Source organism: Crocodylus siamensis, chromosome 3 (assembly GCF_052110815.1).
Source record: "Crocodylus siamensis isolate JL-2025a chromosome 3, ASM5211081v1, whole genome shotgun sequence".
NCBI classification, from domain to species: Eukaryota; Metazoa; Chordata; order Crocodylia; family Crocodylidae; genus Crocodylus; species Crocodylus siamensis.
The window spans coordinates 211,733,178-211,749,556 of record NC_143397.1 but is presented as its reverse complement, the minus strand read 5'-3'; positions in this window follow the sequence as shown (position 1 = coordinate 211,749,556).

Here is a 16,379-nt window from a genome sequence, read left to right as displayed (position 1 = left end):
CATAGCCTTAGCCACTGGCCTATGCCCCCGCTTTCCCAAATTACTCCCCCAGGGACAAATTTGTATGTTGATATGATGGAGAGGATTGCAAGTACTTTTAATCTTATCAACTGCTGGGCCTGTGGGGGGCTCTGAGAGGCCAGAGAACAGTGGCCTTGGAGGGCTTTTCCTTTGGCCCCAAAATGGTTAGTCAGTGACAAAGCAGATGTTAAGAGTACTGGTCAAGAATGGGATGAGAACCACAGCTGGGATCTTTCCCAAGTGGCATTGGGAGAGTACTGTATTAGCAGTAATGGTACAGGAAGGAGTTTAGGACATAGTCAGTGTACATGGACATTAAAATGGGCCCGAGTATGCAGCAAGTATGCTGATCAATGGAATTCTGCTGCCATTAGGCTCCCAATCTCCACACAGATGCAAAATCTCAAAAGGACAAGAATATTACCTTTCGATCCTGACCCTACCAGATGTCAGGCATATGAAAAGACCCGAGGCGAACGATTTACCTACATTTATAAGTGGCAATGGACACACCTGAATGGCACAGTGGCAAGGTTTAATGCATATTGGAGTGCCTTAAATGACACAAATGAAATAACCAAGTGCGAGTATAGGGATAAAGATGGCGTATGGAAATGTCAGTTTAAACTGAGTAACTATCACACTGGCCCTTTAGGGCATAAGGGCACCAAATACTATCCCCTTCTTTTCCACAGCCGTGACCCCCTAGCCTTGGGAGGGGAACACAGGGCCCTAAAAGGACATTATTGGATTTGTGGAAAGCGTGCCTATACGGTCCTACCACGAGGGTGGACAGGAACCTGCTATATTGGAGTAATTGTACCATCTTTCTTTTTGTTACCATCTGAGGTTGGAAATAAGCTGGGAGTCTCTTTGTATGATGATTGGAACAGGGCCAAGAGAAGTATTGATGTAAGTTTGACACAGGGTGGCTCCCAAAAGTGGAAGGAGGATGAGTGGCCTCCTCAGAGGATTATTGAGTATTATGGACCAGCTACATGGGCTAATGATGGGAGTTGGGGCTACCGGACACCAATATATATGCTGAATAGAATCATCCGGTTGCAGGCAGTCTTGGAAGTAATTACTAACCAGACCGCCACTGCTCTCGAGTTGCTGGCTCGACAAAGTTCTCAGATGAGGGAAGCCATATACCAAAATCGAATGGCTTTAGACTATTTACTCGCAGAGGATGGCGGAGTCTGTGGAAAGTTCAACCTTTCTAATTGTTGCCTCCAAATAGATGATAACGGGAAGAGATTGCCAAAGAGATTAGAAAAATAGCCCATGTACCAATACAAACGTGGGAAACCACATGGAATAAGGACTGGTGGTTTCAATTATTTGGAGGACCCTGGTGGAAAAAAGTAGGGTTTGTACTTTTGTGTGCTCTAACTGGTTTGATTTTTATCCCTTGTCTCATTCCTTGTCTTACTAGATTGATAACCACCACAGTAGAAGGAATGCAGGTCGCAGCAGTCCCTCTAAAAGCACAGACTGTAGCAAAAGTCATGGTCCTCAGAAAAATTCCTCGTAATTATCTTGATATGCCCAAATGAAGTAAAGATCAGAAAGCATCTTGAGGGGGGAATATTGTTAGAAATATTATTAAAAATGCATTATCAATAGCTGTTAGCTCCCATCAATAGTGTTGTCCTCTGAATAAGCACGGCTGCCAGCCCTCCTTGTCTCCTTAATGAGAGAGGGAAGGGGGGGGTTGGAAACTGAAGGAAAAACTCCAAGAGCTCTTTGTACTAAGGTATCATTCTCTCTTTGTTCTGCAAATTTACTATCTCTTTGTTACACTAAATCACACTTTCTTTCATGGCTCCCACAGTTCTTAGGCTAAGATAAGAGTAATTGCCATTTTAGCCTTCAGGTTGAACCTTGAGTAACCTTGGGTCCCTTCTAAGCACGCGCAATAACCTAATACATATTAAGCCTATCCGCCCCGCATACTTAAGTAGTTAATTATAATACACATGGGATGCATGATCTGACGTATTCTCATGCATGTTTGTATGAACCGGAAATGAGTTGTAAGAGTTCCTGTTTCTGTACACGTGCCAGAAGAGAGGGGATAAAAGCCTGCTAATGATTGTGCTCGGGGGCAGAGGGTTTTGATCTTTTGTCTTCTCCCTCTGACCCTATTTGCAAATATATACCTTTTGTCTCACCAACAATGTGTGCCTAAGGATTTGTTATTCAATGAGCCTCCAAAGAAAACGAACCGAGAGAGAGTTTTTTTTTACCTCACACCCGTGTGGACCCCCTATGCATTGCCAATGGTGGTGATGGTCTGAGGCTGCAGAGGCAGGAGGTGCAGAGGTGACAGGGGGCAGGCAGAAGCTGCTCCTCTTGCCTGGCCCCAGGGTTGGGGCCAGAGCCACAGTGGCTCCCCTTCCCCCCCCCACAATCCCTCCTTGGAACCTTTATACTCAGTTCCAAGATAAGGGACTTTTTTCCCTCATGTTAAATGCAGGGGGACCTAGTCTTGGAATTGCATAAATATGGTATTGTGCATAAGCTTCTGTGAGCTCAAGTTAATTTCAGATGCTGTGAAAGGACAGCATAGAGCAGAGTATAAAATGAAGTGAGTGATTTGAATATAAAAGGTGGGGAGAAGGGTATTAAAACAAGATCTTCCTGCCACTTTCTTGCAAGGACTTTTTCCTTCCTCATTTATCATATCTATATCAAGTTTCATACTGGAAACTGTATGTATTTGTTCATCATCTGATGTAATCAATGCTTAGTTGCAATGTTCCCTCTAAGAAGCAGCGGTCCGTGAGCATGGCGCCTTGGTCCATGAGCGTGCCACCTTGGTCCAGCATGGGATACTTACCAAAGGGGGCTGGGGCTGGATCCTGGGGACCAGAGGCTGGGGTCAGGGGCTGGAGCCAGAAGCCGGGAGCCAGGGGCTGGGACAATGGGCCGGGGGCCAGAGGCTGAGGCTGGGAGCAGGGGGCTGGAGCCAGGAGCTGGAGGCCAAGGGCTGGGGCTGGGGGCCAGTTGCTGGAGCCAGGGCCTGGTGCGGACTCCCTGGCTCCAGAGAAGTGCTCTGCTCCCCTACATCAGAGCCAGGGATTGGAGCACTTTCCTGGAGCCCGCAACAGCCTCCATCCCTGCCTTCCCTCCACCCGCTCTGGGGAAGTGCTCCACTCCCTGGCCCTGATGTAGGGGAGCGGAGCACTTCCCTGGGGCTGGTGGAGCCCGGGCCAGGCTCCCACCCCAGCCTCTCCTGGTGCATGGCCTTGAAAAGGCTGTGCATGGCCACACTTTCAGTTGTGCACAGCCATGCATGCATGCACTTTAGAGGGAACCTTGCTTAGCTGTACTGGAGTGTCACAGGGGCATGACCTTGTTCAGTACATGTTATTGGCCATACTGCCCTTGATTTCAAAGAAAGGACTATCATGTCCATAGATAATAGATATTAAAATGTAAAGGCTCTGTAAGAGCACTTCTTGTACATTAATAAGTAGCATACAAAGTAGAACATGAATTTCTCTCTGGAAAATATACTGAATACCGCTGAACACAATGTATTTTCCCCTGACACGTCCATAGTTTATTTAGAAGAGATAATCAGAATAAACTGAAAATAAATGTGACTTTAAGTAAAATTCAATGTATACTGCGTAGCATAATTTTCAGAAACAAGATGATAATTTATTTCTCCCAGATCCTTACAGTTTGTATACAAACTTCATTATAGGAACATGCAAGTTATGTGAAATATTTCGGGCAGAGCTAGAGTTCATGCAGAGTCCACAGATTTTTCTCTCCTCAGCACTATGTTGCCCTCCTGACCTCCTCAACTTCCTGTAGTAATACAAGTGCTGGAATTGTGTCACAGCTGAAATCTGGAACGCCTTGTGATAAGAAGGCAAACTCAATCTACAAGTGCAAGTAGTTCAAGAGTGATACCCAAAGTCTTCTGTAATAAGAGGGTGGACTAAATCTAAATGGGCCTCTTACCTCTGTTAGCAGAACTCTTTCAACAGCAGGCTGTACGGACTAGTATACTGTTTGTAACAGCTAGCAGCAAGGCTCTGCTATCCAGGACCAGGATCTCATTTGCTAGGGACAGGTATTACATACAAACTGGTTTAAATGATCAGAAACTGGTTTAAACCTGTAACAGAACAGATGTTCAGTGCACATGAACCAGTATGAGAACGGCTGAAACCAGTTTGAGATAAATGTGGTTGAATGTAGTATCAGACTTAACTGACTTAGTTCAAACCAGTTTATGCTGCTTTAAATTAAATAAGACTCCCCCAGCATCCCGGCATGCTCTCTGGGCTGGATGGGATCTCTGCTCCATAGCAAGGCTGACCCCTCCCATGTTCTCCTTGGCGCTAGCTTCAGCAGTGTCAGCAGGCATCAGCTTGGCTTCTGCTCCCCTCCACCCCCCTGCTGCTAAGCAGGCATTCCCCCATCTCTCACAGACACCTTTCAGTATTAGCTAGCAGACCACATACTAGCTGCTTCTGAGCTGAGGCACATGGGACAAAGGCAGAATCAACAGATAGCTGGTAATGTCCGTCTGGTTTTTTAATGGAGTGATACACATTGAGTCAGAGGTGATAAACATTCCCTCCTGGGCTGTTCAGGAGCGGGGAACCCCTCCCTAATCACCGTGTCCTGTGTGGGCATGCCCCCTCACCTCAGCTCAGCTCTGTGAGAGGAAAGGGAGGCCTGCTCTAGCTCCCCACAGCTTCTACCCTTAGCTACTGCAGACATATGCCTGCATTTCTGGGATGTGTGTCTCATTACAAAATTGATTTAGCCTAGCCAGGTTAGACTAACCTGCACAGACTGAATCAATTCAGGCTCAGGCTTTTTGAATGTCTGTCCCTAGCCATTGTGTTAGATGTTGTACAAGCATAACATAGATGGCCCCTGCCCCAAAGTGCTTACAAAGCAAGCATGAGATAATAGATGGATAAAGACATGAGAAACTACAAAGGAACAGTGAGATGATTTTGGTCTGCATAATAAGCAGTGGTCTTTACTGTTGAGCATCCTAACTGTTATCAAGTTTTTACCGGTATCTCAGAAAGTTTTAGAGGGAATAAAGGAAGTACCACTGGGAAGACAGAGAAAGAAGATGATGACAAACAACAGACCCTTGTGAAATCATCACAGAAAATTGGAGGTGGGATGAGGAAGACCCTCTGAAGGAGACATTAGTAAGCTAGAAAGGGAACCAGTACAGGAGAGTAATGGAAGCTAAAGGAATACGTGATTTCAGGAGAGAAACATGGCTGACAGTGTTGAAGGTGGCTGACACTTTCTTCTGGATGAAGTATTTTGTTCAGAGATAGGAAGTGGTCTTAAACAGCAGTTAGGTTAACCCAAGCTCTAACATGGCTTTATGCTTATACTGTGTGGATGTTTACAGATGCAATCTTACAGAAAAGGATTACTAAAATAGACTGACACTTGCTTAGCATATGGCATATGAGATCAGAGAAAAAAAATCCTGCTGAAAGACATCGTACTGTTAAAACAAAGATGATATTCTCCAGCATGCTATGAGCAACTTGTGCCAGTCTTTTGAGCCAGTACTGCTTTTAAAACTCTTTTTTGTTGGCTGTAGCCTAACACTGTCCACCCTGAGAGATCCGTGGTTGGTGCTGAGCTGCCATGGATGTTTCTGCACCCTTGCCTCTTCCTGCAGCTAGCATACAAGTCAGGACTGGGCCTGCCCTAGTGATCCACACCTATTGGAGCAACATCTTTGAGTCTAATTTATGTTGATAGGGCTTTGTAGGCTACAATGGGCTTTGAGATTAGAGGGGGACAAAGGGGCATAGATATAATTTTATTATAATTAGTTATTATTTATACTGTATTGAAATTTGCAATGGTTTTTTATTTATTTGACCATGAACACATGGTTTCTGCCCCAAACAATAAGGGGGGGGGAAGGAGGAAAATATGATGCATAAATAACTTGTAATAAATTTTCTAATTTCTAAATAAAGCCGAATATCTTGACCAAAGTATTTAATTATGGAACATTTTTTCCATTAAGCATCTTGGTTTTTTTCCCCTCAGTTAAGTGCTGTGAGTACAAATGAAGATGCAAGCAATTGACTATGGGATATGACAAAAATATATAAAGTATCAAAAAAAAAATTGTAGCATGTAATATGAAGGTCTTGACTGGTGATTTTTATTAATACTCATTTGCATATCAGAATTTCGAGTACTTGCAGCCTATTTTGAGAATTATATGCTTGATCTTTCTGTTATAATCCATATATGTACATCAGTTCAGGAAACACAGGGTACCTTCTATTGGAAAAGAGAGGAAAGGTGAGATTTAAAGCTAAATAAAAACTTGCCTTTTTGAGGTATAATTAAAAAAAAAGGAAAAAAACAGTCTAGAGCACAGCATGTTTTCAATTCAAGTTTCCTTCTCTTTTATTACTTTTTCAGCATATAATTGTATTTCTTGAAGACTGTAAATTATTATTTATAATGAGGTAAAACTGATTTTTTTTAATATTAAAAAAATTTAGCTAGTGTCAATTATATTCCTAATTTATTCTTGTCCGCAAATTTTCATAGTTGTTGCACAGTGAATTTTGCATTGGCATTTTCCTATAAATTGTTCCCTCATATCTAAGAAGTACTAAGAACTGAAAAAATATAGTGAAGACACTTGGGTTAGGGACAAATTACACATAAACTGGTATAAGAGATTTGAACCAGTTTCTAATCAGTAACACAACAGGTGTTCAGTGCACATAAACCAATTTGGGCCATTTTGAAATTAGTTTAGAGATAAACCTGTATGGATGTAGTATTAGACATAACTGATTTAGGTTAAATTGGCTTATAGAACTTATAGTTCCAGATCCCCTTCAGATTCAAGTTCACTCACAGTCCTCCAGCATCCCAGGATGCTTTGCACCTTCCCTACAAACCCCCCCTTGTAGGGTGGGCAGGCTAGTCTTGGCCCAAGCTGTCCAGTCCAACCAAATGGAGGCATGTTCTAATACCCACCAGCTTCTGGCCTGGGCCACTGCAGGCAAGTGGTTGTATTTCCAGAATTAACACTGAACGTCTGTTCACTTGCTTATCTGTTCAATCTGTGCAGTTAGGCTAACCTGCAAAGATTGAATCAGTTCAGCCTTGGGCTTTTTGACTGTCTGTATTTAGCCATAGACAGCAATTTCCCACATTCTTGTCAGTTTTACATATCTGATCTGACATTGCAGAACAAATCTTTCTTCAGTTATTTTTACTAGACATATCAATGAGTCACTCTTATTCATCTGATACATCTATGTAGGTTCTATTTTTCCACTCTGCTGCAGATTTCTTAATGTGATCTTAAAGGAATCGCTGCATATCTGAATGCTTCTGTTTCCTTATCTATGTTTAAAATGAGGCACAGGTACCAAAAGGGAGAGATTAGTAATAATACATTGTACACCAGAGCATCATGAGAATCTGCTTATTCATGGGTTTTTTTTAGAATCTTGTAGGGAAGGTGGGACAGGTCGCCTTCCCTGGCGCCATCTTTTTGATTATCTGCACCACACATGGGGCGCCCTTGGGGCGTGTTTTGTAATTCTTCAGTCCTGCCCTAATCCCACCTGCCACATCTCGACGGAATTTTTGGGGGGTTTTTTGAGCGAGTGATTGCCTATTATTCTGGGTATGTTGGGGTCTCGCCTCTTATGGCTTGCCCCCTGTTTCCTCTCGCTAGGCCTCCCCATCCAAGCCCACTAAACAGGGTTGGACTCTGAGGCTCTAGCCTTTCCTGCTCCTTTACGAAGCATGGCACTCTGGCCCAGAGGCACAGGAGCCAGACCCACAACCAGCAGGCCGTGGGCTCATGACCCAAGTGCAACCCGAACCCGACTTGGTCAGTCCAAACAAAAAAAGATGAACTACAACCACACTCCAGTACACCAGACCTCCCTGGCCTTTTCAAAATAGTCCCTCAAATACCGGGGTTCATGTCCCCAAAAAACTGCACCGTCACTGGCACCGGCATCCACCCCAAAAGACTGCGCACTCACTGGCACTGGGGTCTGTGCCCCCAAAACTGCATCCTCACTGGCACTGGCACTTTGTAGGTGGTCCTGAAAATGAAGCCTCCTCCATCCCCTAATAGCCTCTCCCAAACCACCAGTGTTATTCAAGAATCATAAAAAAAAAATAATAACTGTACATGCTTAATCAACGCAGCAGGTCAGCGTACATGAACTCTCTTCGAGTCTTGGCTCTGCACCACTGGCTACCATCCTGGTTGTGGATGCAGTGGTCATCTTGCAGGGGCTTCTGTAGGCTCCCCCTTCCTGCCAAGGACTGCTGCCCAAGCTTCCTCCTGGAGCTCTCAGGGGGACTGCTTCCCCTTCAGCTGCTTACTTCCCTACTGCTGTTCCACCCAGGGTTTTTATAGTCCTGCCTCTTCCGGTCAGCTGACCAGCCATCCCAGTTTAGCAATTAAACCCTTCCTGACCAGCCTTCCATGCCCAGACGGTTTTGGTCTTATAGGGGTGCACCTTCTTCCTCATGACAGGGTTAGGGTTCCCTGCCACAGAAGGTTCTATGTAAAATTTCTAAGTACTACTGCTACAATTAATCATGCATAAAACAAAACATGCATAGGGTAACCAGAATTTCTGAGCATATTTTTTTTCTTATATGATTATTTGCTCAAGGAACTATGAACTTTTTGAGAGATTCTCTGACTGCTAACATATTGGCCCATTTCATAGATTTCATAGACATTAGGGCTGGAAGGGACCTCGGAAGATCATTCAGTCCAGCCCCCTGCCACAGGGGCAGGAAGTTAGCAGGGATCATAGGATGCCTGCAGGATAAACATCCAAATGTCTCTTGAAGGTGTTCAAAGTAGGTGCTTGAACCACCTCCAGTAGTAGTCTTCCAAATCTTGGGGGCTCAGACAGTAAAGAAGTTGTTCCTTATGTCCAGCCTGAAATGGTCATGGAAGAGTTTGTGACCATTTGACCTTGTCACCCCTCAGGGTGCTCTGGTGAACAGACATTCCCCCAGATCCTGGTGAGCACCCCTGATAAACTTGTAGGTGGCCACCAGATCACCCCTGAGCCAGTGCTTTTCCAGGCTTTTGAGTCCCATGGCTCTCAGACTCTCATCATAAGGTCTGTTTTCCCAACCCTTGATCATGCGTGTGGCTCTCTTTTGCAGTCTCTCAAGCTTCTCCACATCCGTTTTGAATTGTGGATGTGGATTGTGGATGTGGAAAACTAGACGCAGTACTCCAGCTGTGGCCTCACCAAGGCCGAGTACAAGGGGAGAATGATGTCCTGGGATTTGCTTGAGAAACATCTATGGATGCAAGACAGCATTTTCCTCACTTTACTAGCTGCAGCATCACATTGAAGGCTTATGTTCATCTGGTAGTCAATCATGACCCCAGAGTCCCTTTCGCCTGTAGTGCTAGCCAGCATAGCACTGCTGAGCCTATAGACATGCTACAGGTTTTTCCTTCCAAGGTGGAGAACCTCGCATTTTTCGGTGTTAAACACCTTGAGGAGCAGCCATGTTTCCTGAACTCTCCTCCCCTTTGCCCTTTAGAGCCTCACTGACAAGCCTTCTGAGCTTGTCAAATGAGCTGTCCTGAAGTCAAGGACTTCTGTATTGCTGACTGACTTGCCAGTTTTACGGCGGATGGTGAAGGTGATCAGCTCGTGGTCACTGTCACCCAGCTTCCCTTCAATCATTAGGTCACTGATTAGGTCGTCCCCCATTGCCAGAACCAGGTTGAGCAGCACTTTACCTCTTGTTGGCCCATAGACTTTTTGCATCAGATAGAGCTCATCCACACATGAGAGAAAGCTTTGCGACTACTCAGATTTGGCCAAGTGCTCTTCCCATGAGATGTCTGGGTAGTTGAAGTCTCCCGTAATAACCATGCACCGGGAGGGTGTGGCCTCAGCCAATTCCCTGGCAAACCCCACCACTGTCACCTGTCCCATGTTCCCCATCGATTTTTACCCAGAGGGTCTCCAGTCATCTACCCTGGGTGCCAATGCAGGGACACATAGCTTTCCTTGACATAAAGAGTTACACCCCCGCCCCTTTTGTCCACTTGATCCGTCTTGTACATGTGTATAACCATCTATACCTGTGGCCCAGTCATGGGTGGAGTCCCACCAGGTCTCCGTTATCTCTGTGACATCATAATTATTTGTGTTAAGTATGAGGACAAGTTCCTCCTGTTTGTTCTCCAAGCTTCTGGCATTTGTGTACCTATGGGGGCCCTTGCCTTGCCTACAGCTTGCTCCAGGGCTGGGGCAGGGATGGGATCCCTTAAGTGCCTTGGCCTGCTGGCTTTGCAAGGGTTGCTCAGTGGGCCAGCAGTGGCAATGGTCCCCCTCCATCGCCCAGCAGACTTAGTTTAAAGCCTGGTGGAGCAGGTCAGCCAGTCTGGCTGAGAAGAGCCTCCTTCCTAGCGGAGAGAGGAGGAGGCCATCCCTTCCCAGCAGCTCGCTGTCTCTCTCACCAAAGAGCAGACTGTGGTCATGGAAGCCAAAGCCTTCCCGATGACACCAGCGTTGCTATCTTTGGTTCACTACCTTGATCCTCTTCTCCCTCCTCAGCCTGTAGCCTGAAACTGGGAGGATCAATGAAAACACCACCTGCACCCCCAACCCCTTAAGCCCCACTTCCAAATGCCTGTAGTGTTTCCTGCCTGTTTGTGCATCCTGTTCGCCAGCTGGGAGCACTCTGAGCCATGTCATTTGTGCCCACATGGATAAGGAGCATAGGATAGTGGTCAGTGGTCTGGAGGAGCTCAGGGATCTTCTCCACAATGTCTTGGATTTGGGCTCCCAGGAAGCAGCAGACTTTCTGGACTAAGGGGTTGGGGTGACAGATTGCCCCCTCAGTACCTTCAGGATGGAGTCTCCCTTGACAAACACTTTGCATTTTGTCTTAGGGAGAGTGGGGGTGGTAGCTTCAGTTGAGCCTGTGGGAGCTGGCAACTTAGCAGGCTTTGCTGGGGCTGCAAGAGGTTCATATCTGCTGCAAAGCTCCAGTGGGGCAGGGACCTTGGTGTGGCGGGCCTTGGGGCCCTAGACCATCTTAGTCCAACTCCTTGGCTGGACAGCATGGGAGGTTCCCGAATCCTCCCTTGGCCTGGAAGGAGACCTTGGTCTACCCTCTGCCTGCAGGGGGAGAAGGGCCTGGTAGTAGGAGTCTATATCCTGCTCACCATCCCTGACTGGAATCTGGACTGCAGCCTGGAGCTCCTCCAGCTGGCATGCCAGAGACCCCAAAAGGAAGCAGACTTCACAAGGGGAGGTGGCCGTGCTCTTGGACCCCAGAGACTGAAAAAATGTCAGGCAGCTGCTGCAGCCAAGAGTCAGAGGCTCCACATGTGTGCAGCCCAGAACCATGTGTTCTGTCTAGGTGAAGTACTCCGAGGAGTTGGGGGGGGGGCGGGGGGGCACAGACCCTGAGGGGAATTCAGGTTGTGGCATTTGCCTATCTGTATGGTGCCACTGGTAGGCCAGCTGTGGCTGGGACCACCTACCCTAGGGGGATTGCTGGCAGGGCCTCCTGCATGAACTCCCACGCTAACTTGTGCACTGGGTCCAGAAACATGCCTGTTTGTGGATCCTGTTCACACGGCTCCCTGGGGGAAGTAGGAGCCAGGGTGGGGCAAGGCCCTCCTCGGCTCCACTCAGCCATCCCACTGCTGAGCTATGTCCCTCCCACCATGGGCCCCGCTTACCTCTGGCAGTGCTTGGAGTCACTGGGGTGCTTTGTGGTCACTGGGGGGGCCTTGGAGTGGGGAGGCTTGATGGACTTACAGCCATGCATCTCATGCCATTCCTGGGGCCAAACTGAGGTTGTTTTCCAATTGGTAGGCCCTTTTAAACTTGGCTCCACTCAGCCACCCTGCAGCTGCTCTGTGTCCCTCCCACCACGGCCCCACTTACCTCCCGTAGTGCTGGGGGTCAGTGGGGTGCTCTGTGGTTGCTGGGGGTCACTGGTGGGCCTCGGGGTGCAGGGGCACTATGGGCTTACATCTGTGTGTCTCATGCCAATCCCAGGGCCAAACTGAAAGCACTCTACAGCTATGCCATAACAGAAGTACATGATTGCAGAGTGCTTTAAAAGTTCTTGATCGTGTGACAAATTAACCCTCAGTTAATGAGGGTTCAGATGAAGGTGCACCAGTGTAGAGTACCTTCATTAACTTCTGTCTGTCCCTGTGTGCAGTCAGGGCAGGCCTGATGCACCCCAGCCCCACCCCAGTGCTGTCTTTAGAAAGGGAGGAGGAGGAGGGAGGCAGAAGGAGCTGTGGGCTGGGTTTTGCCAAGCCCACAGCTCCCTCTCCTTCCCTTTCCCCCTTCCTATCCTGCAGACAGCACTGGGCGAGGTGGGGCTAGAGGAGAGAGGCTGCAGGCAGCTCCTCCTGGATCAGCTCCAAAGTGGAGCTCAATCTCTCTCAGTCCCTGAACCAACAGTGAGTATCTGTTGGGTTGAGGGGTCACTCTAACTCACAGCATTTTCTGTGAGGTGCCATGAGTTAATGGGGGAGCTGTCGGTGTCCTCAATGATAGAGTGACTGTGTTAGTGGCACTTAAGCAATGATAAACCAACTTTCTACACTGAAGCTGGCAAGCAGTAATGAGCTGCAGACTTTCTTGAGTTCCAGTCAGTTTGGATTGAGTCTTCCCATTTTGAATAATTTTAGGACTTTAGGTTAAGGTGGTCTCCCAGAAGTCCAACAGTGACCTTTCCTCATGTTTTAATAATCAGTTTGAAACTTCTCAAGGCCAGTAGGATAGTACTGTTTGTCCTGTTCATTGGTCATTGAAGTTCTACCCTGTGTGTGTGTATGGAAGTTATGATTTTTCCCATCATAAAATGATGGTGTTCAAGTTTCAACATTCCCTTCCTTCTGAACCCCCAAAGAAATTTAGTCACTTGTAACTTTTTACTTTAGCTCAAGGGGCTCTGGCTATAAGGATCATGTTTCTTCACATGCACCACTAGTTGCTGTAGCTTGAATGCCAAAAATGGCTCTAAAATATTGTACTTGTCTTTCAGGGAGACAATGAAAATCTCTTTAAAAGGGAACACAAGGGAAAGGGATATGGGAAAATATAAATAAAAAAACAGAGAGAACTAAAACATAATTTCAGTGCTGCTACATATAGAACAAAGCTGCTTGTTGCTAACAAGAATCTCTAGAGCTAGTTTAGACCTCTAGATTTTGTGTGCCTCTAACCCTGGACTACGCAGTTAGAGTATGCATTTTAGATGGATGGAACTTCACTCCATAATCTTCCTGGCTAAGTGACGTTCGCAGGCTGCAGAAAAGCTGCTGCCTTGAATGTAAGTGGTACTTGATAATGCATCAATTTATACTGCTAGAAGATGAAGTTATTTCCATGGCATAAGTATAGCTGTTTTGTCAGGTAAACAGTAAACCAGGCTGCCTTAGTAGAGATGGACACAGTATATAATACTATCTCACAGCAGGAATGTTGTTGAGTGAGAGGATAAATCTAATTAAATGAGCTGGATGTTCTTAGCTACCACACAGGGTAGGTTTACACAACTTCTAAACAGAGCAGGTGTCATAGTGCTGCGTGGCATAAGCTCTCCAAAAACACTAAACCCCCAACTGGATGTAATATAGCTGTCATACAGAAGTGCTGAATGTGTGCCAACTAGTAAACCCAAATGGAGAACTTAAGATGTGCACAGCACTACTCCAAGGCACTACTCTACTTTACATCTGTTTCAGGGTTCAGTGCAACACGTGCAATGTTCTTCACTGTGGCACTTAATTCACTAAAGGGCTGAATTAACAGAGAGGCTGTTTTGCGAAATGATTTTACTTCCATAAAAGCTTTGTTGGGGAAAGTCCCACACTCATTATCCAGGCTTTTGGCATGCTTTCCTGCAGAGTGTTTCAATAGCATTTGGGCCTTTCATCAAACACAATGCCTTACAGTATTGTCCCAGCATATCGGCCAGGCACAAGTCTTTGGGAGATCAGCCTTTTTGGCAGAAAGATGCATCCTGACACAGAAAGCATTTGTCCCATAATGGTTACCACTATTGCTACTTGGTTCTGTCAGGTTATTTTACCTAAAGAAGGTATGTCTCATACCTAACATTTACTTTTGTATCCAGTGCTGGTTCTTTCATTTCTGTCAATTCACTGGTTGCCAATAGAGTTGGATAAAACATTTCAGCTGTTATTTTGTTGTATTTGTTTTTTACCCATGAAAATGAGGATTTGAGTTAACAGAAACAATTTGTGAATTAGCATCAATTTTGCTTAATTACTTTGGTGATTAAAAACTGAAAAACATTTAAAAGGAGTTGAAAGGATTTCAATACAATATTTTGAAAACAACAACTTTTGAATCTGTAATTTGAAATTTTCATTTTAAAGTGTACCTCAATATTATTTTTAAAAAAATCTTGACTTTTTAAGTTAATTCCTTTTAATTGGACATTTTAATTGGATCTAAAACAAAGTTTTTTTTATTCTGTTTGCAAAAAGCTTAAAAAATAATTTCAGGTCAACTGCAAATGAAAAAAAACATGAGTTATTCACATAGCTGCAGTAACCAACTGAGTGAGCTCAAGGAGAAATATTTCTGATGTAGTCAGTAGGTAGCCAAGGAGTATTAAAAAGAAAGTAGAGAATCAAGTAGGTTTACTAAAATGTTAAATAATACAACTTTTCTGGGGACAACAGTTCCCCAGTGGCTATGTCAGGATGGTGTTGAAAGCATACTTTACAGTAAAGAGTGCAATATAAATGCATGAATCTGTTTCTGTCAAACATCTCTGAATCCTTTTAATAAAATCTAGTAAAAAGTCCAGTCTTATAAAAAGAGCTTTATAGATATAATAGTTTTTTTAGTTCAGTATTTGAGTCCATCTAACATATGATAGGTCTGAGATGGATGTAGAAATTGGGACTATTATATTAGGAAGTAAGAAGCCCTTTTATTCAGTAAATGCAATGTAAAGAGCCTGATTCGGTTACCTCATATTATGTTGTTATACTTAGGCAAGATTATACACAGCCCCAGTAGTTTTAACCTTTGTACTGAGAATGAGAATGTTTTGCTTGTCAGGAGGCACATCTACACGTGCCCCTATGGCGCCATTGTTACTGTGCCATCATTTAGTACTTCCTTTTGGAAGTACTAAATGATGTCGCGGTAACAGCCTGTACTGCACTGTGCCAGCAGCGCCCAGTTATTTTTAGCCACTATGTCACCATAGCAACACATTATACCAAGGGAGTGCATTGCTACTGTGATGTAGCTGCAGCGTCACGGTCTGTGCCTGCAGACGCTGTGTCGCCGTAGCATGTTGCTACGGTGACAGCATCATGTGTATATGCACCCAAGGAATACAAAATCATTTCAGGTTAGCTAGGCTAAGATTATATCTAGATAGCTAGGCTAAGTAAGAAAGGTAAAATCTGTGGATTCTCTGCCCAAATAATAGCAACCTAATCTGTAACTCTCAAACTGCATGTCTACTGTAGGTAAGATGAGGAATTCTACTAATATTTGTATACTTGATCAAAGAATTTGAAATTGGTAGGTTTTGACCTTTGGTCTGGGACAAAGACTCAAATTTTGCAAAGTTTAGTTTGCATGAAAAAGGTTTTGATCAGTTCTAAAAATACTGACTCAAAATAATTGATTGTCTCCCTTTAAACATCAATTACTGCAAAAGAAATAAGGTGAAGAACAGTAAGCACATCAGCCACCCAAGACTAAAAAAATCAGTTCTTTTCCAAGTGTATTTGTGGTACATTTGATCTAAAGAGTTTTTAATGTTTGTTTCCTTGTTTGTTGAAGTGCACAAGCCAGTGGGAGAAAACAGATTTTAACCTTTTACCATAGTAGTTCTTTTCATAAGTAAAACCAAGATAAAACTACCATCCCCATACCGCCTAGTGGGAGATAAGTACAGCAAGGTCAAACCCTTTTTGGTGCCAGAAAGGTGGGTTACTGAAAAGAGATTTTTCTCCAAATAACTCTTTTCAGTCTCCTAAGAATTTTGTTTTCCTTCTGTCTTAGAACCAAGATACTGACTTAATAGTCTTTCTTCCAGAGATGTGAACTTTACATTATCTAAGGTTTTAACATGATTATATAAATCCATACATTTATATAGTGTTTTGCAGCAAAAAAAAGATTAATCCTGACCCTAAGAACTAGCCTGATCCTGCAAACACTTCCACATGTAGGGCATTTAAGGCTTGTGCTTTAGGATAATGGAGTGGAAATGTCTGCTTGATCTGGAACTGTATAAAAAGGACCTGCCAACACATTCAAATTAAAGCT